At 39.0% G+C, this 14,053-nt stretch overlaps 1 protein-coding gene across 7 annotated transcripts in view; it reads left to right on the top strand.

The window, feature by feature from the left end:
- NAD-ME2 (NAD-dependent malic enzyme 2) overlaps positions 1–14,053 on the top strand; it is a 192,367-nt gene that overhangs the window by 61,693 nt on the left and 116,621 nt on the right. The gene's annotated exons all lie outside the window — the stretch shown is intronic.

The raw sequence follows: 14,053 nt of genomic DNA, 5'->3' as shown, positions 1-14,053 counted from the left end.
CTTCCACATTTCCTGTTTCTATTTGCCGTCGGCTTTGCGCCCAAACTTTTGTTTTCGCATTTACTGTCTTTTAATTCAAGGACGCGGTTTCGTGATCTTTGTCCTTTGCTTCGCATTTCCTGTTTCTGTTGCCGTCGCGCTTTGCGCCCAGGCTTTTGCTTTCATATTTACTACTTACTGTCTTTTAATTCAAGGATGCAGTTTCACGATCCTTGTCCTTTGCTTTCGCATTTCCTGTTTCTGTTTGCCGTCGCGCTTCCCGCCCAGGCTCTTGCTTATCGCATTATTGTCTTTCGTTTTTGCCTTGCCATCGACTCAGCATATTCAGGAGGAATACCTATTCCACTATTTTACCCGATATATTTTGGGAAAACCCTTGATCTGGGGCAAGATCAAGTTGTTGGGTGATGGGTTCTTTTGCGAAGCCCATTTACCAAAACCAGTGTCGTGACTTGCATAGCATCCAGACACTGTGTCATCGGATGTCAGATTCGAGAAAATCACATGCCATATGTTGGCAAGTTGTGGGTCGTTTCGAAAGATTTAAAATGTTAAAATAACTTTGTAAAACATTATATCTTTGCGAAACACACTCCGGAGGCTCCTATTAAGGACCTATATCCCTTTCCTCGTAGTGTACTCTTGAACATGCGAGGCATGTTAGTACTACGACGATTGGATGAGATGGTCTTATGACCTCGATCAATGCTTTGTGCACGTTGATGAAAACACATATAAAAAGAGAATGAGATCACCTTCATAGGCAAGATGCTCGTTTTGGTTTAATGGACCAGAGCATGAAGAATGAGGCAACGGTTAAGAAACCCCGTCACGCTCAATTCAACCTGGCTTCGTCAAGAGAAAGGACGAAGGGTACTAACTCCGATGGACAGACCATTTATGGCTTTTTAAGGCAAAAGACCCATCTTCCCCAGTCATCGGAGGTTAGGGGGGGGATAGGGGCTACATAAGTTAGCCTAACACTTCTGCAGAAGTTTGGATGGATCCCTATCAGGCCTTGGGCACTTACTCTCTCGACCATCGGTCGTCTCCATAGGAATATGATTCAGTCAGCCAACCGAGGTATCTTAAAATACTTAACATAATGAACACTCGGCTTGGTTTCGGCTGTTTCGACTCACGTGTCATGTATGTACCCGCATGGCCGGTTAACAAGTAATAACTAATTTGAGCATGCTCACCTTTTCAGTTTGTTGCACTTAGTTGTTTTCTCCAGTTTATTTACTTAGTTTGCGCGTTACTACCTGTTGCATAAATTATTTATGCCTAATTTAGTTCTTTCTGTTTTTGTGCTCACCTACTAGTTTTTCGCAAAACTAACCCATTTCATGGGTACAAGTGACGAATAGGTGCATCAGGCGATGGCGCGACTGCGAGATAATTTAAGGATCCACTGGTTCTGCTCGTAGTTCTTCTCTTGGACATTTTGGTTTTTGATACGGTTTTCCCTAGAGGAAATCAAAATTTTGTACAAACCTGACGCTCTCTTTAAATAGAAGAAATGGTTTCCTAAGTATTATTGCAGATCGTCCATGGTAAATCTTTGTTCTCTCGCTAACGTGCCCAAGGTTGTCAAACTTGTCCTTTTTCTTTTAAAGAAATCGTTTCCGCTGATTTTAAAAATAAACTCTGTAAAGAAAAAGAATTTTCAACTATTTCAAGGAAATTATAAAGTTTGAAATTTTGGGGCGTTACAGTTACATTAGTCATAAGTTGTAAACAGTTCATAGATTACGAGTTATAAATAATTGCACAAGCAGTTCTATTAATCATAAGCTAGTCGTGCCAACAAGTGCTTTCAACAAGATATTTATTGTTTTAATATTAGCTGACCTTGCGGGTACGCACAAGTTATGACATGTAGAAACAACTGAGACTAATCTGGGGGTTTATTATGTCATATATTTTAGATACCCTTGGTAGCTAGCTGAGTCCGCAACTAAGGGGACAACCAGTGACCGAGAGAGAATTCCTCAAAGGCACTCGTAGACAACAAATGCATCCTACTTCTGCAGAAGTCTATGAGATCTACCACCTAGGATAATTTTTTGCACTCCCGTCCCCTAACTTCGATGACTGGGGACACCGAGTCATTTGCCCGAGAGGTGGTTGTTAATAACCTGTCCATTGGAGTTTTGTACCAATCCATCTTCTCCCTTGATGAATACAACGGGTCGAATGAGTGCATCATGTGTTATTTTACTAAAGACCCATTCTATATGCTATGGTCTTTCAACCCACTCGAGCATCTTGCCTATGAAGGCGAACATCATCATTATATGATTTCAACAATGTGCCATTCAACATTTCGAGGTTACCCAAACCTCTTATCCTACTCATCGTAGTACAAACATACCATACCTGTCTAAAAGTACAACCACGATGAGAGGGCTAACTTACTTGCGAGGGTGAAAACATCACCAAATCACGTGCCATTGCATGTTCGAGGTAATCATAGACCTCTCATCCTACTCATCGTAGTACACAACGTACATGTCTAAAAGTATAACCACGATGAGAGGGGTATGAATTTCTCAAAGGAAAGCCCTATAGCAATAACTCTCAAAAGGAGTGATGCAACAAGATCCTGACCTTTTAACTACTTGATCAATATTGCAGGATACGAGATCTCCACGGATCTTTCATCCAAAGGTAACACAACATCATCATGACGCCCATGCCTTGCGATACCAGTAATGGTGCAAGGTTTCTCAGCAGAAACCTTGCCCAAACCCATGCCCCTAAATGGGGTTATCCGAGTTGTATCAGAATGCAACAAGAAGTAGCAAAAACACTATTCCCAAATACGTTGATGAGGAAGACTTAGGCTGGTATTTAGAAATCAAAAGACTCTAAGACTTTACTTTGCAAAACTGAACTCACGAAAAAAAATCTTTTCTTAAGAATTTTAGTGCCCACGCGCAAACCTACATCCTTTGAAAAAGAGCATACTTAGAATATGTTGAACTAAACATCTTATTTTGAACATGATTTATCTTTCAAACCGTAAGTACAACACTGTGCAACTCGTACGAGGCGAGATTGCCACAAATCTCTTATTCGTTTATCGCAGTATCTGTTTGCTATGCATACCTCGCAATATTGGTTTTGATAAACGAGATAAGAGTTTTTCATAGGAATCACCCCAAAACACAAGTTCGTATCCGTGATCGGGATTATTCGAGTTGTATCAGATACACGAACTGAAGTTGTATAATACCTCTCCCAAATACATTGATTTGAGAGATCTAGCCGCTATCTCGCAAAAAACTTTCAAAATATGCTTTGCAAAACTATGCATTTCAAAAATGTGTTTGAGCCTAAAAATCATCCTTTTTTGGAGAACCAATGTGCATAAGTGTGAGTCGTTTCTTTTAAAACAAATGAACGAAACGACATACACTCAAAGCTACACTTAAGTGCAAGTAAACAAAAAGCGAGCTCGTGCAAAATACAGTGCGACGGTAAAGCGCAATCGATCCCCAAAGTTCAAAACTGCGTGTTGAACGCAAAACCTCGTAAGCAGTGCACAAGGTACTAATCGTACCTCGGCTAAATAACCATGTAAGCAAGTAAATACGAAAGGTGGTGCACGAGGTACAAAATCGTACCTTGACTAAACAGACGTGTAAGCAAAGCCTGTGCGCGAAGTGCGACAGCAACAGAAAGCAGTAAGCACAAAAATGTAAATGCGAAAAGAAAAGCCTGAGCACATAAAGCGCGGTGGCAACAGAAAGCAGTAAAAGAAAAAAAAGTAAATGCATAAAGAAAAGCCTATGCACATTAAATGCGGCGGCGACGAAAAGCAATAAAGATAGAAAAGTAAAAGGACAAGGATCACGAAACCGCATCCTTGAGTTAAATGCATACATATATAGATATACGTATACATATATATTGTCCTTAGTCCTTTCTTTTCCCATTTTAGGTTTTAATTGCTTAATTTAAGTTCGTCCATTGTCCTTTGTGTAACTTTTCCCTATCTTGGGGAGTCGCGGCGTTGCGTACGTCGTTGAACGTAAGTAATGTACATCTCGGGCTGCGGGGCATGAGAGAGCTCTGTTGTGAAGGAGCAGGGCATGCGCCCCTGCCGACTGCTTCAAAAAAGAGAGGCACGGGGCAAGGTTCTGCCCCTGCCTGCAGGCTACCGGTAGGACCGAGGCAAGAGGAGGGCACAACAACACCCTCCCCCGCAGAGAAGGCAATGAGAAGCAGGGGCTCGACCCTTGCTTATGGACCAATTGAAAAGACGACAGGGGCAAGAGGGCCTTGCCCCAACCAGCGTGTCCAAGATTATGGCAGGGGCTTTGCTCCTGCTTGACAAACACAGAGAGGCAGGTCAACAACCTTGCCTGTCTAAGGGGCCACACGGCAGGGGCCTTGCCCCTGCCTGACCAGGTGCGGGAGGCAGGGTTTGTCCTGCCTACCGATCTTAGGGAGAAGAAGCAGGGGCGAAGCCCCTGCCTACTGGAGGTTGCTCAAGGGCAGGGGTCAATCCCCTGCTTGCAGAAATGAGACAGGGGGCAAGGGTGTCGCCCTTGCTGGAGAAAGGGGAAATGAAGAGGAAGAAGATAACAATGGGGAGGGAGTTATACTTGCGAAGGTTGGCAAAGGGGTTTCCTGGTGGCGAGTGGTCTGACACAAGAAACAGGAGAGAGAGAGAGAGGGAGATTGTAACGCCCCAAAAACTTAACCCAGAAACACCGGGATTTTTTTTTACAGCGGAATCATTTTATAACTCGTGGTTAAATGAATGGAGAGATACAGGTAAAAAGATCTTCAAACAATCGACACATCCTTTATTTCACTTCAATTCATGAACTTTACAAAAGTATATTTACAAAGTACGAATCCCTGATGGCATATCAGTTACGAGTTGGCCAAGGAACCGGTAGATCAAACAGGTATCGAAACCTCTCCTGTAACCGCTTGTGGTGACTACTCAGGACCTGAGAATGTTAAAATAAAATAGGAATTAGACTACCACGTCTAAGCAGGAATTCTGTACTGATAATGCAAATATATCATGAATCAAGTGTGTGGTATGAGTGTCATGGTGGATCTTTAGTGTATATCAAGACAGATAAACACTATATAACAAAGATCTAAATTCATGTACATGAGCAGGTAAGCAATTATGTAACCATAACAACTATGCCACATTAATATGCAAGTGAGCAGTTATTTAGCAATAACAAATATGCAACATTGATAAGCAGGTGAGGTATGCCATAGTCCATGTAATAACATGTACACTTTCATATAACAATTTAATTACCTCGTATCCACCAAGTTAAGATGATTAATTATATCTCTCTAGTGTCTCCACTAGTTGTGACGCCTAACTCTTCTAAATGATGTTTAATTATTTTATCCCGTGGGTACACACAGGCACATGTGACTATCTCAGAAGAGAACGTTCGGGGGTATATTATTTCACGTAATTTATTAACCCGAACATTCTAACGGAGACTGAATCCCCAAGGGAGCGACCAACAACCGAGAGAATCTCCCAAAGGCTCAACTCAAGACAGAATGCATCCCTAACCTCTGCACAAGATGTGGAACTACCACCTAGGACACATAGGTAGTCCTAGTCCCTAACTCCGAGGATGGGGACCCACGAGCCGCTTCACGCTCGACACCAAACACAAGTCTTCGAAGTCTTGTACCACCCACCCTCTCCAAGGTAGGTCTCAACTGAGTAATTGGGTTTCATTAATTTAGTTATTTTCCCGAAGTTTAGGACCTTTCCACAACTTCTAATCACTGCCATAACATTTAACCTCATTCTTAGTAATACACACACCCTCAAACATTGAGTCCCAACTTTCCTTTGTCACAAGTTATGTTCCTTGTTCACCATATACTAAACATGAATATCCATCATAGGTATCTATCTGTTAAATATAACCCATCTGCTCTGTGAATAAAAGTATCACATACTCCCACTTGTTGTTCTAACTAAATTGTCCCAACTAGATGTCTTTTCACAAAAACATAACAAATCAGCTATCCTGAAATTTGTGTTAAACAATTTTTAGCAGACAATCGTCCAATATAGATTGCAGTTAGGCAGAAAAAAAAACATCGATATGGTGTAAAAGAAACAAGACAATTCATACACAAAGAGGCAATATACCATAGACAACGCGAGTGGAAGTCAAGCATGATCAGAACCCACTAGTTCTAAAGATAACCTTGCATGCAGTGTGAAGTAATATACAATTTTAATGTGTTGTATGGATCACTCAGTATGGGATACGTAAGACTGTTCAAGCAAGATATAGTCCCTCAATGAAAATAGGTTTACTATTGTTTCCCTTTCATAATACATTTTTTTTTTCAAAAGAAAAATCCAAAATCTACAGCAACCCACGAAATTCTAGCTTATAAAACAAAAATGGAATCTGATACAACATATGCAGATTTTAGTTAATCTGGAATCCGACGCAGGCAACAAGAATCCAGGTTTATTCAAGAAATTAAAGGAATCTATGTTAGGTTGTCCATATTGAATGAAAATCATCTGCCGACAACAGGATAGGTTAAAAGAAATCAATCTAACCAATATCATATATGATCAAGAACCATTACGCCTAAGAGAAAAACAAAACAAATCCGAAACCCATCTGATTAAAAACATATACGATCAAGAAATCAATGTATTCCAGAGAATGAATCAAATCAGGAAAGAAATGACCCCCAAACCTTCCAATTTCAAGATTTAGGGCTTATCAAGACCCCCCCCCCCCCAAATCGATTTGATTTGGGGATTTATGGTTTAGCAAGAAAACCCCCAAATCCATTTGATTTGGGGATTTATGGTTTAGGGTTAGGTACGAAAGCATCTTCCCTTCCCAATGCTATCGTTACCCTTACCGGTAAACCCATGACACAACGTTGGATTTTCCGACAACCAAGAACGGATTAAAAATCTCGTACATGCGATAATAATCGGGGTTTCCCTTGACCGACCCAACCCCAACCCGATTCAGTCCACACCCAGCAAAATCAGAGACAGAATCCTACCTTTTCTTTTCCGGCGACGAACGAAGAAGGACGAGGCTGACGACCAAGCTTAGGTACCTCCCCCCTCAACACTGTGCTTCTTGCTGCCGACCTTGAAATCGTCAAGAGAAGAGGGATGAGAGGATAGAGACGAGAGAAGGAATTTGAGAGGCGAGAAACACGAGGGCACAACCTCCTCTACGTCCCCCCTGTTAAAATGTACCATGCGTATGGATCTGGATCCATATCCATACGCATGGCATATTAAATGAAACACATGCTATATTCATCTTCATTAATGGCATCCTTGTAATATCTCTGATATTACAAGGCTTGTTGTATACTTGTTTTGTTTTATAAAAGTTAGGGTTTGGAGGTCGAGCAAAGGTGTGCCGCCCCAGCCGATTATGCATCTCTCTCTCTCTCTCTCCCTCTCTACTTTCCTGTGCAGGCTGAACCACACATATGAGATCAAAATCTCATATGGTATCAGAGCTGCCAAATTTCTGGGCGTGAAGGGCGTGAAAAGTCGTCTCCTTCTCGTCAACGAGTGCCGATTTGCCTCCAGACCTTCGTTTCCTTCTTCTCGTCAACAAGTGCCAATTTGTCTCCAGACCTTCGTCTCCTCCTTCTCGTCAACGAGTGTCGACTTGCCTCCAGTCCTCATCCTCTCATATTATCCTCAAAGTCGTGCTTTTCTTCTCGTCAACAGGTTCCGATCTGCCTCTGGTCATCCTCTTCTCCTCCTAATTTGTTCACCAAAGGTTCCCTAAGTATCCAACAGGTTTGGCCGACCCTGTGTTTCCTAAGTATCCAACAGGTTCATAGCAGATCTGAATCACATTCAGATCTGCTGTGTATTCCAACAGATCTGTCATATTTTTTATTCATTCTTTGATTTCCAGAACTTTTAACGTCTGTCAGTTTCATTCATTCCTTGATTCCAGAAATTCCTTGATTCCAGAAAATTTTTCCTTTATTGTTATTTTAGTGTCCCCTGTGCAACGCCTACAGGCAGATTGTAACGGTTTACAATCTCGATTCTGAACTGCAAAAAAAAAGAAGGAAAATTACTTATTGATAAAGTGATCTCAAACCTGTTTGTTTCTTTCCATTCGTTTTGTTTGCTTATTCATTGTCCCATTGATATGGATTACTCATCGTCATCCGGTCCCTCTGCAAATTTCTTGAGTCAGCTCGTTACATAAAAAGTTACTCATTCTAATTTTTTGACTTGGAAGAGGCAAATCCTTCCTTTTATAGGGAGTCAGGATCTCGATGAACATCTGGATGGTTTAGTTCCTAGACCACCACGCCTTATTTTGCAGGAAACCAAGGATGAGAAGGGTGACACAATTACCATTTCTATTAAGAATCCATAGTATACAGCTTGGAGGAAGCGGGATCAGTCTTTGGTTGCTTATATTACGTCAACACTCTCTCAAGAAGTGTTGGTTACTCTTTCAGATGATTGCACTGCGGCGGATCTGTGGAGTAAGCTGTCTCAGACATATTCTTAGATATCAGAAGCCCGAGTTATGTACTTAAAAAAATGAATTTCAAAGTTTGAAGAAAGGCTCCATGACAGTCATGGAATACATAGGCTGCTTGAAGAGTATTAATGATCAATTGGCGGTTATTGAAAGTGCTATTGCAGATAAAGATAAAGTTCAACAACTTCTCAATGGATTGGGTCCTGATTTTGACATGCTTACCACGGCTTTATCATGCCCTCCGCAGTTGCCCACTTTTGACGACCTTCAAGCGAAACTTCTCCAGCATGAGATGATTATGAAACAAAGGGCAGAAGGAAATGAATCAGCTCGTCCTCATTCAGTTTTGGCCATGGACACTTCTGTAGGTTTTGGACGAGGGAATGGAGGGCATCAAGGAGGCAGAGGCCGCGAACGTTTTGGGCAGGGAGGACGTGGTATCTTGCCTACACCTAATATTTCAGGGGTTTTTAATACAGGGAATCAGAGGAGAGTGCCCACTTGTTTCTTACGTAACAAAAGAGGACATGTGAGCTGATTGTTGGTTCAATCTACATAATAGAGGGAAAATAAACAAAATTGAGAATAAATCAGCTACTACTGTGGACACAAAAGGGCCATCCACAGATGTGCAACAACTTTTGTTATCAACATTATCATAGATGACGATCAAGCAAAATGAACAAGGCGAATGGTATGTTGATTCAGGTGCTGCCACACATGTTACGGGTAATGCGGGTAAGTTATCTCACTTATTGCCTTATTTTGAAAAAGGTAGTATAGTTACGGGAGATGGAACTTATCACTCCATTAGTCATACTGGCAGTGCACATATCCCTATGTCAAAGTCCTCACTTCACTTGTCCAATGTCCTTCTTGCTCCTAATACTAAAAAGAACATTGTTTCTGTAACTAAACTTGTTGACGATATGAATTCTTCCGTTGAATTTACTCCCTCTTCTGTTTATGTTAAGGATCTACGAACGAAGGAGACGTTCGCTAAGGGGGAGCGAAAAGGAAACATGTACGTCTTCAAGGAGATTCCTTCAGTGTCTTCGTCTTCAGTCCCGGTTCTTCAGTTGAAGTCGTCCAAGCATTCTTCAGTGTCTTCACCTTCAGAGTCTTTGTTTTTCCCTTCATTGGAAGTTTTTAATTAATCTCATTGTAATAAGTCAGATACTTGGTATAGTCGTTTGGGACATTGTAGTCGGGGTTTCGTTGAAAACCTTGTATCTGATGGTCTCCTTACAGAGTCTAGTTTATGTTCATTTTTTGATAATAATAATAAATGTTCTTCATGCGAACTCTGCAAAAGTCATGTTCTTCCTTTTCATATTATAAATAAAAGAGCTTCAAAGCCATTTGAGATTATTTGTTCTGATGTTTGGGGACCCGCACCTATTCCTTCTCTTTCTGGCAGCCGTTACTATGTTATCTTTATTGATTCTTATTCCCGTTATACTTGGATATATTTTTTAAAACACAAGCATGAAGTTTTTCAAATATTTCGGGAATTCCATTCGATGGTCAAAACAAAGTTTGCTTGTGATATTGTGCATTTACAATGTGATGGTGGAGGAGAGTATTCATCAAATGAGTTTATTGCCTTTCTTCGGGATAAAGGAATAAGTCGACAAGTTTCTTGCCCTCATACTCCAACAAAATGGGGTTGCGGAGAGGAAACACAAGCATATTGTAGAGAGCGCGATGAGCATGTTACATGATAGCAATGTGCCCGTTAGTCTTTGGACAGAAGTTTTTCACACATCTGTTCATATCATAAATCGTCTTCCTATGGCACTTTTGGATCGAAAATCTCCCTATTATATTTTATTCGGGCAACATCCCTCTTACGATGAGCTGCATGTTTTTAGTTGTGTATGTTATGTACATGTTGATTCATCTCTGCGAAATAAGTTTCAGGACATGGCTGTCAAGTGCAAATTTGTTGGGTATGCAGATGAATACAAAGGTTATCGATGTTATGATCCTACTACAAAACATATTAGGACCTTCAAAAATGTTGTTTTTGACGAACGAAATTTTCAGGTCAATGACTCTACAGCGTTGCCATCTCGAGAATTAGAAATATATGATCCATGGATGAGCACAGATCTTTTTGCTAATACAGGAGAAACATGTCAGACAAATTGTCATTCCTTCGACTTGAGTAGGGAGTTGAATGACTCACAGATGCATGTTGAATTATCTCCAGTTGAGTCTTCAGTTGAACCACCCCCAGTAGAACGCTTCTCTGGGCAGATATACACTAGACGGGACAAAAATACAGAGCCGAGGAATGTGGAAAGCATCGCCAATGATCCGGCTCAAAGGCCGTCACGCATTAAGCATCCTATTCAACGATGGGTGAGTTATGAGACCTTCTCCCTTGATTTTCAGTTGTTTATGTCTCAGCTCACAAAACAGGATGAACCCACTTGTTTTAATCAAGCTCTTCAATCCCGTCATTGGACTGAAGCTATGAATGAAGAAATGGAAGCTCTTCATGAATGCCAGACTTGGGGAATAGTCCCTCGGCCAGAAGGAAAGAATGTAGTTGGCTCAAAATGGGTTTATAAAACAAAGTATAAGCCTGAAGGAAGCATTGACAGATATAAGGCACGACTTGTTGCTCGAGGATTCACACAACAATATGGTGAAGACTACGATGAAACTTTTAGTCCGGTAGTCAAAATGGGTACTATTCGTGTCATCATATCCCTAGCAGTCGATCGAGGTTGGAGCCTTAGCCAGATGGATGTTAAAAATGCATTTTTGCATGGAACTTTAAAGGAAGAAGTGTATATGGAGCAACCTCCTGGTTATGCCGAGAAGGATCCTACTGCCTGGGTGTGCAAACTAAGAAAATCTCTGTATGGGTTGAAACAGGCCTCCCGTTCCTGGTTTGAAAGTTTCTCTATGCAAATTCAGAGTTATGGTTTTAGAAGATGCCCTCTGGATCACTCACTCTTTATTTGCCAAAAGGCAGACATTGTTATATGATGTCTTCTTTTAAATCGTTGTAATTTTGAAAAGATTTTTAAATGTAAAACATGTGAAAACCAGACATCAAATAATAAAAACCGGTTCTCACTAGTGGATGAGACCGGGTCGAACTCAGGGAACAAGAATATATCGTATTCAAGTACACAAATCTAAACTAATCTTTATTGCCGAATTATTTGAAATGTAAAATGTTCAAGAAAAGTAAAAACAACTAACTATTACAACAAATGAATACCCTTCGCAGAGGGCGTAAAGTGCAATATTTACAAACCCAATTAAATTCCTAATTCTAAACTAAAACGTAAAAAGAAGCTTTATTCTTCGTACTTCGCGTGTCGTAATCGCTTCCGCTCCACTCCTGTGCTATCCTGCACAATTCAAATGAACACGAGCAGTACCAGAGATAGAAGGAAAATTACACTAAACTAACTAAATGCTAGAAATACAAAGGAAATTAGACAAGAATTCTAAATGAAAATTTCAAATGATCATAAATTCTAATTAAATCTAACTAACTACTTACTGATTACAAACTAACTAACTAACAGTTTACTTAACTCACAACTAATACTACTCAATTAACTAATGTCTATCAGTTAATGAACTAATCACTTAACTAATAGTAAAGTAACTACTTATGAAAGTATATGAACTCAAAACAAGGAATCAATGAATGAGAAAGACAAGAAATTCAGTACATAAACACACATGAAAAACTAAGATTAGCTGTAATGTAAAACAGAGAACTCAACATGTAAAAATAGGGAAAACAAAAATTAAACAAACAAAAATTTAGAAAATGAACACAAAGAATTCATATAGTGAAGAAACACAAAAATCAAAGAATGGAAAAATAGGAAAGATGCAAATGCTAAACAGGGAATTAGAAATTTAAACAAAACAGGAAATGATTAAACCGAACTATGTAAAAACATGGAATTACAATATTGAAAACATGAAGAAATCGGAAGGTGCAGCAAATAGTAAAACTGATTTAAAAAAAAAACAAACAGGAAATTGCAAAATTAAAAACTTAATGAAAGAAGACAATTCACGAAAACTAATGAAATGCACACAAAACATATAATGCAATGAATTAACAGAAGAAAACTACAGAAAATAAAATAAAATAAAATCAAATGATGAATGAACAAAACAACAAATGAAGATCAATACAGAAAATTGTAAAATCAAAGGAGCATTCAACTGATGCAAAAACAGAAATTCATAGAATGAGAAAAAAAATATAATGCACGATCAGACTTATAAAACTAATCTCTAATTTTAAATTTGTTGAAAACAGGAATCCGATACTAAATTCAGGTAGAAAAAATCGATACAATGAAAAAAAAAATCTGGAATATCTACAGAATTTACTCTAATGCTTTTCTGTTTTTTTTTTTTTCTCGTTTTTTTTTTTTTTATTCTTTTTGTTTTTACACAGGATTAATGGAAAAAGAAGAAGATGAAGAAGAAGAATCGGAGGAAGAAGAAGAGGAATAATAAGAAGAAGAAGATGATGAAGAATTGGAAGAAGATGAAATCAGACTTATCGTAGCTGGAGCTGGAAGAAAGTGGGGAAAGGTGTGGCGGCTTCCTCCACCACTGTTGTCACCGGACTGAAGAATCCACTACCACCGGCATGAAAGAAAGGGAAAGAGGAAGAGGGGAAAAGAGAGGAAAGAGGGGTCCGGCGGTAGTGGAGAAGGGAGGAAAGAAGAAGGAAAAGAGGGGGAACGAAGAGAGCTCCAGCCGTGAATGGGGAAGCGCCCTTCTTTCTCTGTTTTTGGGGTTTTTAAAAACAACAAACCGGTTGGAACCGGTTTGAAACAAATGCAAACCGGTTCAAGCCGGTTTGGTTATTATTTTTTTTTAATTTTCTTTTAGAAATACAAACTGGTTCAACTGGTTTGTGTTATTATATTTTTTTTTCAATTTTCCAAAAATTACAAACCATGTAATGATTTGTTTTTATTATTTTATAAAAAAAAATAAAGAAAACCTATTAATCGTTTTATTTAAAAGACAAAACTATTTATTTATAAAGAAAATCAAAAACTAATCTAACTATATATATTTTTTTCTTTTCTAAAAAAAAACAAACATTTAAAATGATTTAAAAAAAACTATTTTCTCTATTGTTTATTTTTTTATTTAATTGAAAACTAAAACTAAACTACTATGAATAGAACAAAAACTAAAATATGTATAAAAATGTAAAATAAAACTATTTTTCATACATTTTCTATTTTTAAATCATTTTAGCACATTTACTCGAAAACTAGCATAAAATTGGGTTTTTGAAACATTATTTTATAAAATCATGCATATTTAAATGTTAATTAACCCTGATTTATATGCATGATCAAATACCCCCATGCTTATGTTTTGCTAGTCCTCGAGCAAACTAGAAAAATGCATGAAATCAAACTATCACCTAACTCACTTTCGTAGGAATCACGGTTGCATTTAGCTTATGCAACAAGCCCTTTCAACCCCTGGGTTACCCCAGTGGACGAGTA

Source organism: Nuphar pumila, chromosome 2 (genome assembly GCF_984573655.1).
Source record: "Nuphar pumila chromosome 2, dmNupPumi1.hap1.1, whole genome shotgun sequence".
NCBI lineage: Eukaryota > Viridiplantae > Streptophyta > Magnoliopsida > Nymphaeales > Nymphaeaceae > Nuphar > Nuphar pumila.
Note: the sequence above shows the minus strand (reverse complement) of the source record. Positions and strands in the feature narration are given on the sequence as shown.